Source organism: Dipodomys merriami, unplaced genomic scaffold (genome assembly GCF_024711535.1).
Source record: "Dipodomys merriami isolate MVZ:Mamm:240054 unplaced genomic scaffold, mDipMer1.0.p SCAF_3, whole genome shotgun sequence".
NCBI lineage: Eukaryota > Metazoa > Chordata > Mammalia > Rodentia > Heteromyidae > Dipodomys > Dipodomys merriami.
Genome location: NW_027204492.1, coordinates 14,072,247 through 14,086,577, shown reverse-complemented (window position 1 = coordinate 14,086,577; position 14,331 = coordinate 14,072,247). Strand labels below are relative to the sequence as shown.

The 14,331-nt window shown below is 38.6% G+C and overlaps 1 protein-coding gene across 2 annotated transcripts in view; it reads left to right on the top strand.

The window, feature by feature from the left end:
* The window catches only part of Fhl1 (four and a half LIM domains 1), a 58,692-nt gene that overhangs the window by 11,303 nt on the left and 33,058 nt on the right, over positions 1-14,331 (top strand). For both annotated transcript variants that reach the window (XM_070039658.1, XM_070039657.1), the window contains exon 2: positions 8,940-9,009. The gene's annotated coding sequence lies outside the window, so the exon portion shown is untranslated. The remainder of the gene's footprint in view (positions 1-8,939; positions 9,010-14,331) is intronic.

Here is a 14,331-nt window from a genome sequence, read left to right as displayed (position 1 = left end):
CACACTTTCAAGATGCCTTTGCACAGTGATTTGCAGATCCTAGTTTCCTGAGTAGCAAGGATTATAGGTGTGAACCACCAGCACTACTTTTTTTGTAAATTTTATTTCATATTTTTGCCAGTCCTGGGGCTCTAACTTAGGGCCTGGGCAAGTTTCTTTTGCTCAAGGCTAGCACTCTACCACTTGAGCCATAGCACACTTCTGGCTTTTTCTGTTTACGTGGTATGGAGGAATCTAACCCAGGGCTTCATGCATGCTAGGCATGCTAGGCTCTACCACTAAGCCACCTTCCCAGCCCTATTTCAGTTTTTGAAATAAGAGACTCAATATGTTACCCTTTCTTTTTTGGATTTGAACTCAGGATCTTGCACTCTCCTTTGCCATTTTTGTTTAAGGCTGGTACTTTGTCACTTGAGCTACTTCTGGCTTTTAGCTGATTAATTCATGGACTGTTCTACCTTAGCTGGCTCCGAACAGTGATCCTCAGATGTCAACCTCCTTAGTAGATAGGACTATAGGCTTGAGCCACCAACGCCTAGCCTGCTACTGGGGTTTGGAACTCAGGTTCAAAGTTCAAGGAAGTAAATAGTCTTGATATGCTATCATTTCTCAGAATGTGTTATAAAGATATTAATGAATCTTTTCAAGATTTTTCAAAACATTTAAGATGCATAACATAAAGAATGAACCTTAATGACAATTATAGACTTAGTTCATAAAAATATATATTTGCCCATTAATTGTAGCAGATGTTCTACAATCAAACAACATGCTGATAACAGGAGTGTTGAAGAGGCATATGGAAACTGAGCATTTTGCATACCTAAAGAATCTCATCAAAACAAAAATAAGAACAGCCCAGAAACATTATATATTTGGGTCTCAAAAATGCAGAGACTATGAGGCAATCTTTCTCTCTCTTTCTTTGTTTCTTTGTTTGTTTGTTTGTTTCTTTCTTTCTTTCCTTCTTTCCTTCTTTTTTTTTGTCGGTTATGTGGCTTGAACTCTGGGCTTGGGTGCTGTCCCTGAGCTCTTCAGCTCAAGGTGAGCACTCTACTACTTGAACCACAGTACCACTTCCATGAGGTACTTTGTATTATCTAGCAGGTAACAGTATTTGTTTTTCAGGTGAGGAAAATAAGATAAATGCTTCTCTTTGAGTAACAGTATGTGGCACATCAGTGTCTGAAAGGGAAAGTATGAGATTCCACAAGAGCTGTTCGGGACTGCCCAACCCTGTACCTAGTTGCACAGCAGTCATTGCATGGTCACTATGAGCAATGCCTTGGGTCTTTCCTTATCTTTTATCAACTGGGGTACCATGCTCCTATTGTGACAAGGAAATTCTGTACAGATATAATTTTATCTGTGTGCATTTTCTATTCAAAGTTGGTTGAATCTGCATATGTTTATAGAGAATTGGCTGCATTTGGAAGGAGTGGAAAGGCAGTGGCCTTCAGGAAAGGTATGTAACAGCATCCTCTTGCCCGTTTGCTATTCTTCCTTTCCCTCCCTCCCTCCCTTTTTCTCTCTGTCCGTCTCTGTCTTTTTCTCTCTGCCATTTTGAGCTCCTCTTAAGTCTTTCCTTCCCTCCTTTCCTCTTCACCCCTAGCGTTTTTTGATTTTGCATTTTCTCTTAATAAAGTGAGGAGGACCTCAGCATGAAATAAACTAGCCAGTGTATTCGGACTGTCCTAGTAATCTACTTTATCACTTTTGAGCATTCACAATTTTATCACTCTAATGGCTTGTTAGGAAGAAAACAATATTTTGTTACTTTCTAAAGGTCTTCTGCCATACCATTTGAAAGTTTTATTGTGTCAACATACAAACTTAGTTATCATTCCTGCCATTTTTAAACTCCCATAAGTTTTCTTCATGTTTATCATTATCCCTACAGCAGATAATGGCAACGCACAAGTCTACAGCTAATTGGAGCAGAGCTGCCCATTTGCCACAGTGTAAGGAAACAGTTCGTGGAGTGCAAACCCAGCTTCTGACAAATATGAGGCTGCATACTGGTTACAATGAAATCAGAGGGTCTTTGTTTAGTTCTTACTCTTAACATGGAAGCTACTTTGATGGGTTTACTAAGTGCTATGGGGAGTATTAAAAATGAAGGAATGTTCTAAGTGCAGAAGCTGTTAGAGATGCATTAAGGATGTGGTAGAAAGAGTATTGAACTGAGCAGAGCAGAGAAGGGGGGACCTTTGAATCCTAGTTGGAGTTCTGCCAGTATCATTTGATGCTCTGGGCAAATCACTTGCCTCTCACGGCTTCAGTTTATCAAAAGAGAATTGGACTAGATCATCTCTTAAGACATTCTGTGATTGGCTTATAAACAAATGTGGAAGAGATTTAAGACGATGGCACATTTGCTTTTGCCAAGTGAGTTGTACACATTGAACTTCCCTAAAATATTTAGATTTTGAAACACTTCAGATTTCGGATTAGGATTTTCAAATTCTAGTCTACACAAACATTACAAAATCGGAAAAAATGAAAAACTGAAACAGTTCTGGTTTTAAGTTCTGTACATGTAATTACTGTTATCTGGCACATCCGTTTATATTGTGTAATTATACTAATTATGACTATAGATAACGATTTCTCAAAGTGGGGTCCTTGGACAGATGCAAGAGCATCACCTAGGAGCTTCATAGAAGTGCAAACTTGTAAGCTCTACCCTAGCCCCTAGAAATTCTGGGTATAGAGCCCAGTCAACTGTACTTTTAACAAGCCCCCTTCCACCCCTCAGGAAATTTTGATCACCACTAAAGTGTGACAACTCTGAGCTATAGGCATTTAGGGTAGTGGGTCTCAGTCTTGGCTGCATATTAGATTAATCTGGAGAAACTTTTAGGGTTATATAACAAAATGCCTAACACTGGGTAAATAATAAAGAACAGGAATTTATAGAGACCTGAAAATCCAGAGTGAAGGCATTAACAGGTTCAGTTGTCTGGTGAGGTTGCTCTACACTTCCAAGAAGGTGCCTTGTTATTGCATCTTCTGGAGCAGAGGAATGCTATATCCTCTGGTGAAAGGAGCTGTTTTATAACCCAACTTATGAGACCTTTGTCCATGACTTAATCACCTCCTCAAGGTCTTATCTCTTAATATGGTTGCCTTGGTGATTAAGTTTCAAAGATAATTTTCCAGGATACAGGAACATTTAAGCTATTGGACCTATTGAATATTAGGGTAAAGTGGGAGCTGTTAGAGAGAGAGAACAGAGGTAGAAAAGCTTAGGAGTGGAGGTCCTAGACTACTATGTAGGAGGTTGGTGAGGCCATCAGTAGTGTCCAGCCTTCAAATCATGGTTTCATGGATGCTGGTAGAAGTCACCTGTGGGAAGCGTGGTCAGCACAAATAGGATACTTGGAAGATGTGTTCAGCATATGGTGAATGTAAAAAGGCCAGAAGGCTGCATGCAGGTGAAACTTCTTTTCTAAGGGCCTTAATCTCAGTGAAGGAGCCTTTATGACCTAATCACCTCATAAGAGACATTTCTTTTAATACTAATCACATTGGCCATTAAGCTTCAAAACCTAAATTTCGGTGGGTGACACTTTTCAGATTATCAAGTACAGAATTGCCACTGACCACTCTAGCTCCCCAGTTGCAGCCAATTCACAGCACTGTGAATTAAAATATCTATCATTCTGTAGCATCAATGATCCTCAGATGCGGGGAGCCAGCTAAACCCAGAGCTGAGCTGACAGCTATATGAAAGAAGCATGTCCAAAGATAAGATGTCTGATGAAGTGGTCTTTGTGTGAAGTGATAATTGACGAAACTAGGACTGTAGAAATGAAATTACAGGGGATAAAAAGAGCATAATGGAAAAAAATGGGGGACAGAATTTGGTGAAGGTCATGGAGTCATGGGTCTTAGGATGACTTTGGTGCATGAGTTGCTCTCAGGCTTCTAGGAGAGAGGAGTTCTATCTATCTATCTATCTATCTATCTATCTATCTATCTATCTATCTATCTATCTATACACACACACACATATATATATATATGTATATCAGAATTGCTACATATGGTTCTGTGCAATTGCATGTCCCTCATTCCTTTGATTTAATTCGGGGGCCTACAGGAAGATATATAAAAATAGGGAATTATACTCACCTAAAAAGTTAACCATGATCATTAAGTCAGAGGGAAAAAATGTTGTTTTTCTCAAAGAATGCTTGGAGTGGTGGGAAAGTTTTAAACTTGGCAGTGAATAATTCAAGGCTCTTAGTTAATTAAGTGAATTTTTATTTTATCATTTGTTTTATTTGGGAGCTGCTGTAATACTCATCGAAAGGGCATCAATCTCTCTATTTTTAAAACAAAACTATCATTGAACATTAGGGCAAAGGACAAGAATTTCAAAGTTTTGCCTTTTGACATTTGCAAATATTTGTCACTCCATTTTTCTTGTTGGATATCTTGTTGTGATTTTGATTTTTTTTCCAGTGCCTGATAAGTTTAGTTTCCTACATTTTTGATAGCTTTGAACACTTGTAAATATGTCAAAAATAAGCAAATATATTTTTATTTCTTCTCTATGACCAAAAGTTTTTTAAGTTTACATCAAGAAATGGCCAATGAAAATAGCTGTTTGGTATTTATTTGGAGAATGGGAGGGAGATACCGCTCACCTTTCTATCTTTTATTACTTTGTAGATCATGCCACATTCAGGAGAAAAGACAGTTGTTTACTAGTTTAGAAACCTGTATGAGAAGATTTATGTTTTGGAAGCTTACATCTATTCCAATGCAAAGTGAAAACCGGCACATAACACTAGCTTTCGTAAATCTGTGTGCTTTTTAGTTTTCTGAAGGAACTGCAAAAATCCTCAGAGAAATCTGGACTGATCACAACTTTCAATGTGCAGTACATCTAGTAGTTACCTTTTAAAAAATACAGCCTTTTCAAAGCTGAAAAGGATGAATAATATTGTTAGACTATAAAGTAAATGTAGAAACGTGTGGAATAAATCATCTTCTGGAGGAGGGAGTACATCAGCAGATATACTGTGTATCATCCTATTAAAAGGATGCAAAATTGGACTTTTGTATGTTTGTATAATCATTAATATCCTTGTTTTCCTTCATTTATTGAACATTTGATTGTGTTGCAGGTCTTGAATATGTTGAAATTATTAAAAATGAGATACCTTTCTGAGCCGCTTATTTTTAATACATTATTTGCCCAGATGCAAGCCAGTTATCAGTGCTGCTAAAGGGAAGAAACCCATGGTTTTTGCTGCTGTATTTAGAATTTTTGTGATACCATTGAGAATGTGTTTTTAATGGTAGTATTTCTCACTCATAGTAACAGAAGTAGGGTAAATGAGAAATCTGAGCTACCTGTTACCATCACAAATTACCCAATTAAGATGTTCAGGGTTTACTCCTTTGATTTCTTAGGTAGAAGAGAATATTCTGAAGGACATGATTAAGGAACTGTTGCTATGACAACCACATTCAAAGCATATAGACGACACTGTGCATCTGTGGAGATCATCCATTTTGATTGATTCAGCTGGTCTTAGGTTCTTTGACAGTATTGTCTCTGGATTTTATTCGCCACCCAATCTGTTGGTGGTTTGGGGATCATTTAAGCTTGGGTATAAGTAGTGAAAGGCTCATCTGTGTCCAGGAACAGAATGCTTTCATTAAACCTACGGAAAGTGATTGTATTAAATATTAGTCAAACAAAACCATTTGCCTAATCTGGAACAACATAAGTGGTATGTCTTTATTTCACTTATTAATTTGTTCAGGGTGTGATAAGATTAACATGGCTTATTTTGAAGTATATCTGACTCTCAAGATTTTGAGTCTTTAGCTTTCAATTACTTAATTTTATTCAGTGTGTTTGGCTACTGTTCTGCTTTTATTCTTTGTCTTGTGTAATTTTGTTAACTCAGTTTGCATTATGCCTAGTCAGAGCCATAGTTACATACTGTAGATTTTAAAAATGCACACACAAATTGCCTTCTGTGAGTGTTTCTGCTCACACCCCCAACTAACATTCAGGGCAACACACTAGTACTGGGAATAGAGTGAAATGGAAAGATACTTTTAGTACAAATCACACTGTACTTTTTTTTTTATCCTTTCTGGATATGTTCTCATTGGAGAAGTCTTGAACTATAGAACAGAAGACTGCGCTGGCAAGGGCCTGAGTTGAACCCCAAGTAAGAGCTTTGCCTCCTCCATCATTGGTTCTTGCCCTCTTCTGCCCTCTGCAGGGTATCAGGGAACATGAGATACAAGTACTTCTCTAAAAGGGATAGCCAGGGTTAGTAGATAATTACAAAAAAAAAAAAAAAAAAAAAGAACTAGACTAGTTACTTAAAAAGCAACTTCTCTGGCTTGAAAGTATAGAAGGCATTGGCAGGGCTGAGTTCTTGCTGTTAGGAAGAAAGATAGTCTAGATCTTCAGTTAAAGAAGTTTCCTTCAGTAGAACTGAGCATGAAGGGTGTGTACCTCTAGGGAAAATCAATTCTATGAGGGTAAGATGAAATAGGATATTAAGGCTAGGGTTTGAGAGTTTCAGCTTTGAAGTTCAAATTGGGATAGAATGTAAAGAGCAGCACATTAAAGTGTCAAGTGCTTGTGGCAACATATTACATTGTCATCCAAAGTTGATAGCATTTTGATAATGATAGCCTGCTATAAGTAATAGTTTTCATACCTAACATTCAGCAAGTACCTGTGTGTGTAAGGCATAGCCTCATGTCTTGTGTGTACTTTTTGCTTCTGTAAAGTAGTTACCATTATGAGACTTGGGGAGGGCATCTAAATAGAAGGTGAAGCCAGTGTTTGACCTGCAATCTTACCCTGGCACCCTGACTGTGAACAGGTGTGCCATGCTGCATTCCCTCTGTAGCTGTGTGAAAGGGTGTGGCATCTTCTAGCAACAGGGAGTTCTGTATGAATGAGTGAGGGTGGTGAGAGGTGAAGCTAAGCAAAGTTTTTGTTTTTTTTTTTAAGCCATACCAAATACTAGAAAGTAGAAACGGGAGAGATATTTGTCTTTTTTTTTTTTTTTTAATCATGGGTGCCTGAACTCTGGGCCTGGGCACTGTCTCTCAGCTCTTCAGCTCAAGGCTAGCGCTCTACCACTTAAGCCACAATGCCACTTCGGTTTTCTGGAGATAAGAGTCTCACAGACTTTCCTGCCAGGGCTGGCTTTCAACTGTGATCCTCAGATCTCAGCCTCCTGAGAAGCTAGGATTACAGGCATGAGCCACCGGTATCTGGCTGGTATTTGTCTTTGCAACCAAGAAACTTAAATCCCTGTACTACAAACAAGATACAACATGACAGATAGCATTTATATGATAGAATAGGAAAATCTTGTCTCTACTTAAGTGTTGGTGGGAAGGGGACTAGAAGGCATTCCCTTGAATTCATTTGCTGGGCACTCTGGTGGCCACACCTATAATCCTAGCTATTCAGGAGGCTGAGATCTGAGGATTGCAATTTGAAGCCAGACCAGGCAGGAAAGTCCATGAGACACTTATTTCCAAACCAGAAAATAATAAGTGGAGCTGTAGCTCAAAGTGCTAGTCTTACACAAAAAAAGCTCAGAGACAGTGCTCAGGCCCTGAGTTCAAGCCCCACAAGTAACAAAAAAAAAATTCTAGCTCTTTACCACTAATAGCACAAAGTTGCCATCCTCCTGGCTTTGACCTGGCCAAGAAGAACCCTATTTTTTTAGTCAACAGATTTATCCACCTGGACTTCAAAACAGTTGTTCTCAATGATGACAGTTGTCATTAAGATCCCTTAAAAAGATGAATCCATTATTAGCCTATTAAAACTAACTGGGCTACCTCTTTCTTGGCCAGCACATCAAAATTTAAAAAAACCTATAGCCACTGACAGTTTGAGGATCAGCCTGGAAATAATAAGTAGAGAGATGAGGGTTTAAGGTTGGTTCGAATCTTTGATTTATGGTTTCCCTATTTCTCTTAGCCCTTCTAGAGAGGCCTCTGTGTACCAGGCTGAGCTTAGTGTAAAAACGGGAGCTAGGCACCAGGGGTGTATGCCAGAGTATCTGTAATCTCACCACTCAGGCTGAGGCAGGAGGATTGAAATACCATGCCAGTTGGGCTATAGTGAGACCACCAATTTGAAAAAAAGCCAAACTCCTAAGTGCCCCCAAATAAAAATAAACAAGCAAAACAACTCAAGACAGAGTTCTCAGGGAGCTAGCTTTTTCTCAGTTTTTGTTTGCAAGGTGGTGTAAGGCGGAAGGTAATAATGTATGGGCCTGTAGGGAGGGCAACTCATTGCTGGGACTGTATTCGTGTCTGAGATGGGAACCGCATAATGCGCACTTGTTTCCTCGTGCTACAGAATCATCAACACTGGGATGTCTGCCTGCTAGCCTGCATTGTAATCCTGTTGTTGATTGGAGATAACTTCAGTGGTCACAGTGTACCTCATCTCCATGGCAACACCTCTAAATATTCCTCTGGTGACTTGTGTTCTACATTCTGTCTGGGACCAAGCCCTCCTGTGGCAAGATATTCTAAAGATGTTAAAAGAGGAGAGAAAAGGGGAACTCAACTAATAAATCTATTCTAAATGACTGAGTCATTTGTTTTGATTACTCGGGTGATTGCCAAATGTTAATTTAAAACCGAAATAGGCCATGAGCTCACTCCCCTAACAATGCTGAGTGTTTGAGCTAATACAGCTTGATAATGAGGGAGCCAGATCCGCTGCCAGTGCTAATGTTATATGATAAACAGACATTTGGAAAAATATGCAAAACATCTTGGCAGTTCTTGTTTAACTCTTAGGGTTGTAAATACAAAGTAGAATGTGTTACCATGAGCCATTTCAAAGGAAGTTGTGTTTTTCAAAGAATTTCTGACTTTTCTTCTAAAAAGGTAACATTGCTTATTTTTCCCTAACTTAGGCAAAGGGAAGCTGTTCTCAACTGTGCCCAGACTTTGCCGAATCCATTCTGTTCACACATCCAGTGTAAGGTACGTTTTCCTAATTGCTACAAATTCTTAAGCAGATCTCCAACCTTCCAATTTGTGGTGTTAGGGGTGGCATTGTATAAAGAGTTTTATTCGTCCAGGAGGTTTAAGAGGGTTTATTTTAATTGGCCTGACCAATATTACTGCTTACCCTAAATATTAGCTCTGGGGAGTGCCTTTCCAAGGGAAAACCTCCTTTGCTTTGAATTCAGGGACATAAAAAGTGAATGTGCCAGACACAACAGAACTGCTAGAAGGTTTGCTTGAAAAGAGAGACTTGCTCATGTGGCAGTATGAACAGTAGAGAGCAGGAAAGCTACATGGAACAGTTGCTTGGATGGGAGGGAGAGGACTCCTTCTGGTGACTAGAAAAGGTTACGTTGCCTTGATGGACCATCAGGAAACTCCTTCCCCTTTCCCTGATGGAAGAAGTCAAGGTGCAGGGCTACCACTGCAAACTCTTGTGATAGCAAAGCCCAAGAGTGCTGCTTGGCCATGTTAACATGTGCTAACCAGAAAATTGGTTTTCTAATTTGCCCTCAAGTTCAGAGGTAGCACTGCCGCATTGGTATATACAACCAGATTGCCCAGACTTGCTTTTAATATAACCATCCTCTGTTGTCCTTTCCAGTTAGCTTAAGTGGGTGATTTGTACTCTAGGTGATTTGTACTCCAAGTTTGCTCATTTCTATCCTTGAGAGAAGGGACATACACTTTTTCTTTTGTGTTGTGCCAGTCCTGAGGCTTGAACCCAGGGCTTAGGCTCTGTCATTTAGCTTTTTAAAAAGGCTCAAGGCTAGCACTCTACCACTTTACTCACAGGTCTACTTCTGGCTTTTTGCTGGTTGGACATGAGTGTCACACAGTGTCCTGCCTGGGCTGGCTTCAGACCCTCCTCAATCCTCAGATTTCAGCCTCCTGAGTATTATTTTCATTTTTGAAAATTAAAAAAATGGTTCATCCTGTCACATTGTGAGAATGATTGTTCCTTAGTCTCCACATGTTTACAAGAAGGGATGTGACTTTAGTCAACCCAGTGCCTGTCAGGATTTCTACTTTAATCCATGAGAAGGTTGCTATGTTTGTATTGGTCTGCACTTCTTCTATCTTGTCCCACCCCGCACAGATATTCAGTGAACCTACTCCCCTTTCAATTGCCATAGATATTCACTAGGTACACTAGGTCTACAGCTACAGAACTCATCACAGATTTTACAATGCAGGTTAAGTATCCTTTATTTGAAACCATGGGACCAGTCATTTTTTGGATGAAATGCTTGCATATGCATATGCGTAATGAGACACAAACTTATGTCTAAACAGAAAATTTACATATGCTTCATATACACTTTATTCACATAGTTTTCACAATATGTTAGTGTGCCTCTGTTTTGATTTTGACCTGTCCCACAGGGTTAGGTGTGGAATTTCCCAATTTTGCTGGACATGTCAGCACCCACTTTCATAATTTGGATCATTTGAGCTTTTTGGATTTTTGGATTAGTGATGGTCAACTTTTATATAACTCAAATGCCTGATATTAAACCTTAAGGAATAAACATTTTACTCATAAAAATAAAATTGTGTTAATAAAAATAGGAAAAATTTTTAGAAAGGTTTAATGTGAATTTTCTCAACTTTATTAATTATGGTGGTCATTGGATGTGCTACCCAGGACATGGGACTCTAAACCATGATAAAAGCTTCACCTGCTGAGGTAGACTCATCTTCAGTTTGATTTTTGCCTTAGCTCTCATTCATAGATCACCTCTACCTAGCTCAGTTGTCTTCAAACTTACACCAAAAAAAGTCATAGAAGCCTGATGCTGGTGGCTCACACCTCTAATCCTAGCTAATTAGGAGGCTGAGATCTGAGGATTATAGTTTAAACTCAGCCTGGGCAGAAAAGTCAGTAACATTCTTATCTCCAATTAATTAGCAAGATGCTAGACTGGATAATAGAGCACTAGCTGTGAGCAACAAAGCCCAGCAAAAGGATGAAGCCCTGAACTTAACTGTGGTATTGGCACACGCACATACAAATAATAAAAACACTTATATTGTAAAAAGTCTTAGATCCACTCCCCACAAGCAAAGAAAAGAATAATACCTTTTCTTCAAGCACATGACTCTTGACACCCTACAGTGCTGAGGGATCCTAAAGTGCTCACCTCAAGAGTCAAGATTTTGGGCTGGGAAGGTGGCTCAGTGGTAGAGCACTTGCCTTGCATGCCTGAGGCCCTGGGTTTGATTCCTCAGCACCACATAAGCGAAAAGAAAAAAAGCCGTAAGTGGTGCTGTGGCTCAAGTGGTAGAGTGCTAGCCTTGAGCTGAAGAGCTGAGGGACAGCATCCAGGCCTAGAGTTCAGGTCCCATGACCAGACCCCCCCAAAAAATAACAAAAATAAAAAAAGAGTGAAGATTTTATCTCTGTGCCCTTCTAATATCGTATTTTAATTTTTGCATAGAAACAGATGGGATACTTTAAAGATGTTTTAACATCCTCCAGTGCACTTAGCAGGAATTCCACAGCACTCTGTAACTTCGATGTGCTTTATCAGTGTAAAAATCATAACAAACATTTTAACATTGTTTTAGAGCAAAGAGGTTCTCAAGAGAGCCAATTAAGTTGAATGTGTTAAAATCTGTTTTACTGTGACAAAAGCACAGGTTTATACAGTTGTATCTTTTGCCCACCTCTCACCCTCCCTCCCTCTGTCCCTTCTCCCTTTTGTCCTTCCTTCCTCCCCTTTCTCCTGCTTTCTCCTCTCCCCCTCCTTCATCACCTCCCCTCTATCTCTCCCCCCAACCTCTCTTCTCTCCTCCCTTTTCTCTGTTTTCCCTTCTCTCCTTTCTTTCACCCCTCTCTCGCTCCCCTCTTCCCTCCTCTCTTACTCCTTCCAGATTGCCATGACAGGAATGTAGTGGGGTGCAAAACAAAAAGAACCGTACATTTTGGAAGAAGACATTGAACATTGCTTTTACTCTTTTAAAAATAATGCTGCCTCCAATGGAGTAAACAATTTGTCTCTATTTCTAGTTTGTTCCTTGAGCCTGTGATTTATGCCACCTCCAATAATCATGGAAAAACAAAGTCTGTGGTAATGGTTGACGATGCAGCTGTGCCTGACACCAAACACCCTCAAATGAACACAAATATAAACCATTTCACACTATTTTTAAACGTTTGTTTATAATTGAATAGTTGAGGAAAATGGACATTGCAGTTCCCACAGGAGGATGTGTTTTCTAGTGTGTTCTATTTTAAGTTTAATATAGCATTATATCTTAGATAAACTTTATAATAGAAACTAGATATTATCCCATTTGGCTGCCCTTTTTTAGTTGTGGAATTATTTGGAATACTAACTTGAACACAACATATTGTACTGTAGTATTTGTACTATACTATGATAATATTGTTAATTAATTAAACACATTTCACGTCTAGGAAATGTTTATTGCTGACATATGGTAATTTTCCTTATTGATTTGATAGCTTTTAGTATGCAGAAATTAAATTATTTTACAAGACAGTCATCGTGATTTGATGAGTATCATTTATATTGATGTGACCCATCCTTGGAGCACTAGTAGTACATATATGTGCATGGGCACAGATGAATTAGGCTCAAATACTTTGGAAATCACCAGTCTAGAGCTAAAGTCTCAAACTAGTAGGCTGAATCTGGCACACAGAGGCATTCTTTTAAATTCCAAGTCAATTGCCAGTATTGAAAAATGGAGAGATTTCATAGTTTAAAAAATGTAACTTATTTTGAAATATCAGACAATTTGGCAACATTAAGCCTGTATTCCTGTTTGGCTAGCCTAATCTAGAGCCACAAACTGCTGCTGTTCCTTTAGATAGAGAACAAACTCTGAGGTGTGCTTCAGTCTCAAGTACTGTCTGCAGTTCATTTGACACTAAGGATTAAGGGTCTGTTGCCATTATTGGAATGTTATACACACCCAGGCATGTGACTTTCCAACTCTAGGTCTAGATTAAATTGAGGTTGAAAACTTACGCTCATTTTTACCAGAGAAGATGAGCTTGCTAGAGCTGGAGATGTGCTTAAATGATGGTCCTGAGTTCAAGTCTCAGTACAGGGAGTGGCGAAGGTTAACACCTTAAGGGTACCATACCTACTGATGGTACTTGATTAAGAGGAGGCTACAACATGGGTATCAGTGTTTAATCTTACTCTAGAAGATTTCAAGGGTTTCCTGCAGCATTTCTCAAACTGTAATGTGCAGATTTTGCTGCAAATGTCTAGAAGAAGGCCTGAGATTCAGAAGTTAAAACCAGCACCAGTTCATATTGCTGCTAATCTGAGGCCCTATCTCTCTAACAATGAGAAAATTGTATCCTAAAGCAGCTACATCTCTAGTAATAAGAAGATTATGTCCTAAAGCAGTTCAAAGAGAAAAAGTCATATGAAAACATCATTTTTAATTTGGTCTGAAAAAATGAGAAAAATATAAGGGGAATTTGGGACAGATCTTGTTAGATAAACCTGGATTCACTTTTACTTACAGCAAGGATGGTGGAAAAATCAAATATTTTTTTAATATAACACGTGTGGAGGGTAATTTTATATTTAAATTCATGTCCTATAATGTATGCTTCTGGTAGAAAAGCTAGATATATTAAATTACAAGAATCATAAAGTATAAATTAGTTTTTATTATAGAATAGTATATAGAGCTTTTAGAAAGCTTAAAATAAAAACCACAGAAAGCAATAATTACCAAATTGCTAGGTGTAGCTATAAAATGATAGAAAAAAACAAAGAGCATTAAAAATCATTAGATTCGATATATACAGTCCTGTGAAAAATTATATTAACATGACAAGGAATTCTTGTCGGAAAAATTTGCTTCCTGTATAAAAAGATAACTAATTTCTCTATTATGTGCAGAACTCAGTTAAAGTGTGAGAAAAGAATTACATAGACCTACAAGAAGGCAAATGTTCTGTAACTATTGCCTTAATTAATTCTCCAGTAGGCAGTTAGGTAGAAGACTTTTACATTATATTACAAAGTAAATAAATCTATGCAAAAATTATCCTTACTAGTGCATAATGGTAGGCATAATTAAGCATCTTCAAGTTGGGCAGCAGTGACTCATGCTTGTAATCCTAGCTACTCAGGAGGCTGAGAGCTGATGATCGCTATTCGAAGTCAGGCAGGGCAAGAAAACCTGTGAGACTCTAATTAATCTCTAATTAATCACAGAAAAAAGTCAGAAGTGGTGATGTGGCTCAAGTGGTAGAGTGCTAGCCTTGAGTAAAAAGGAATTCAAAGACAGTGGCCAGGCTCA